Genomic DNA, 3,410 nt, shown 5'->3' on the forward strand with positions numbered 1-3,410 from the left:
TTCTGATGCATTAACCAGCTCTTTTTAAATATCAAATGAGAGTATAAAATGTTGTAATACTTCACTATGCAAGTATATTAATAGGTTTCAACAGAGGACAGAACTGAATGACCTTACACTGCTTGGCCATTGTTCCATTCTTCTGATGTGATCTGCATTTCAGGTTGACTCAGCTTGGCCTTGTTTCATTAGAGAATGTTAATAATACTGAATTATGCTGTGGTTTTATGCTGTAATAAGCAATTGAAATTAGAATGGGGCTATCAAGTTCATTTCATATTTGACTTAATTCATGCTTTAACTCAGGTTGAAAATGAAAAGGCTAATGCATTAATCAGCTGCACCACCTAGCTGTCGTTATGGAGTAAACATTTAGGTATTTTTTGCTTGAAACAGGCTTTAAAAGTGAACTCTAAGTAGGAATTGTTAGGCTCTTAGCTTATGTCATATGTTTTAAACACCCCAGTATTCAAGGTATTGTTATTGGGACAGTGAACATATTGCTAAAATGATAAGTTTATTAGCCCTATATGTGAGAATGTTTTCCAACTATTTGAGTTGGTCTAATAAAAGATGTCAGATTTACCCAAAGAACCTTGTCTGCCTGTCTCCAACATGGCTACAGCCTACACCCTTGCCCCTCTTTGGACACTTAGCTTCTGCTGAGATGTGATTTTTTTCAGAACACACCAAGTTTTGTGAATTCATATTATATGTGAAACTGCTGGAAAATAAAATCAGCCTACAAAGAATTTGGTAAACATGTTTTTCCCTTTTCCATTTTTTGACAACATACAGATATATTTTAGGTGCAAATATGTTTATTTGAAAAACTGCAACCATGCAACACTTCAAAACACCTGCAATACCCAACACTGTTTTCGTGTTTTTTGTCAATGAGCCTTTAATGTAAAAGACCTAAGCAGTATTGAAGGCAGGGACTTTAACCGAGGACACAGCCATCTCCAGGCAAGTGTTCTCATCTCTGAGGTTACAGAACTATGCCCCCCACCCACACTCTGTATGGTTCTTTTACTAGCTCTGAGCTTTGCCTGCCTTCCCATACAGTAGCCTAGTTTTTACAGGAGGGATCTAGCCTTTAGCCTGGTGATTTAAGGCTCTCTTTGGATGTGAGAGAATATAGATTTGGACTCTCTCAGGCTGAGAGGGGTCTATAACACAGATCTGCTTCCTGGGAGAGTGCTGTAGCCATAAGCCATCACGTAAGAAATAGGCACCTTCCCCTATCCTGCATTTAAAAAAAAGAATCTGCTATTCGAGTCAGAGAGGATTTAAGCAAATAAATAGGGTAGACATTTTTGAGTGGATAATCCAGTTCTCTGATAGATAAGTACTTAATTTACAGGTGCAGGAAGGCACCTACATCTGGAAGAGAGGTGCTTACTTGCACAAGAACTTGTTTCGTTGGTGTTTTTTATTGGCTAGTTTAGGTGCCCCCAGTTTCGTGTGCCAACATTTATTAATCCAATTCTTCATCACTCAGCTCTTCCCATTCCTTCATAGAGAAATTGGGCATCTAACTTTTAATTTGCTTCTGGAGTCAGTTGCCAAAATTTTAGGTGTATCAATATGCAGTTTTATGGAATGAGAGAACTCTCTCAGTAATATTCACAGTCCCTTAACATAGTCATAAAAAAAAGAATATTATTTTTTCCAGGAAAGAGAATACATATTGTGGTTCTTTTTTTCAATAGAAGTGGCTGTTTATAATCAGTTAAACTTCATGTTCCTCAGAATGACTGATGGCATCATAATCTATATAAACAAATACATCTGAAAGCTGGCAAAGCGAATGGAATGTGGACTGACCTGAATGGTGGTTAAGAAAAGCCCCTAGCAAATCTTGTGATCAGGAGTGTAGTTAATAACCAATTTTCTAGTCAAGTGCAATTATTCTTATTTTCCACAATGGTGTTAATGACTTATTTTGTCAAATAAATGTTTATTAAATGATAGCAATCTGTAATTTGAAATACTGTAGTGAGGAAAGTGTACTTTGCTGAGTATATTTAGAAAAATGTGTTGGGGTACAAAATTTAGAAATCTGCTGTTTTACCCATAAAATAGATCTCTGTATGGTGTTAATATGTAATTTTTTTTCTCATTCTCTGTTAGTAGTATAATTGTACACTCTCAGGGAGAGAGTGCACCTTATATCTTTAAGTGAAAAAAGGGAGAAATACTGACAGTGGAACAATCAGCAGAGAGTTGCTGTAAAAACTAAGAGTTTCTTCATGACTTAAGATTTGAACATGACATATAGACTAAAAGCCAGTATAGAAAAGGGTCCTGACCTACACCAATGCACTTGTAGTGTAAGACAAGGAAATTCTGATGCAAATAGAAAATTAGATTTTCATGGCGTTTGCTTTAAAGATTTTATAGGGCACATCAGGCCTATATATAATGTATTCCTCCTATGAGCTACCAGATTTCATAACATATTGGTCAATGCTCTTTAAACCTATGAAAATAATTCTGTGTTTAGGGGTAAGCCAGTATGTCACACTTAAGGTAAAGAAAGATGATGTTTGACTTCCAATCTGTATAATTTGTTTTAAATTGTTTATTGTTTTATAAACAATAATTTGTTTTAAATCTGACACAAACTAGGTATGTTTTAGATTTTACCTAGCCATATAGTTCAGACCTATTTTCAGAAGCTCACAGGTACTAAATTGGCTCTCTGGGGGTGATTCCTCCTGTCATTGCCATGAAAAAGTAAGTGTGAGAGGCAAGAAAATGGAAAAGTAAAGAACATAAGTATATAAAAGACAAGAAAGTGAATGCTGTAAGTAGAACTGTATTTTGACAATTCCATTCCACTGACTTTACTAAGAATAGCCTTATTATTTCCAAAGTTCAACAGGTAAAAGGAACAAGCTATAGTTTTTCAGTCCCTTATCAAATTCACTGTATTGATCACTGTTTTAGATTCCTGCCCATGTTTCTGGTGGAAGCCCCCTACATGCTTTTGAATTCATATGGAATATTTTATTTCAAAATGTTTGAACATGCAGATGATATTACTGTATTTACCCAAATCCACGATAACTTTGAATTGAAGATGACTCCCTCCCCAGTGTATAGACACTATACATGGCAAATTATAAATGTGTTATTTCCCATGTGCATTGGATATAAATTTATTATATTTTTTCCATGTTTAGAATTTAATTATTGGGGGGGTCATATTTTAAATTCCTTCCCCCTTCCACTGTGATGAGAAAAGCAATGGGGGGGGGTAGACCTTTACCCTCCTTTGTGCCTATGTTTGCCCCCCTGTCACCTCTTGCCCCCCACCCCCTCTGCTGCCCCTGCCAAGTCCCCCCTACAGCTGTGTCTGAGCCCATGCTCCCTATCCCCCACACCCCCATGGCTCCCCCCCC

At 36.7% G+C, this 3,410-nt stretch overlaps 1 protein-coding gene across 3 annotated transcripts in view; it reads left to right on the forward strand.

The window, feature by feature from the left end:
- Positions 1-3,410, forward strand: part of PIBF1 (progesterone immunomodulatory binding factor 1) — a 194,286-nt gene that overhangs the window by 53,126 nt on the left and 137,750 nt on the right. The window lies entirely within an intron of this gene.

This window comes from Alligator sinensis, unplaced genomic scaffold (genome assembly GCF_000455745.1).
Source record: "Alligator sinensis unplaced genomic scaffold, ASM45574v1 scaffold241_1, whole genome shotgun sequence".
NCBI classification, from domain to species: domain Eukaryota; kingdom Metazoa; phylum Chordata; order Crocodylia; family Alligatoridae; genus Alligator; species Alligator sinensis.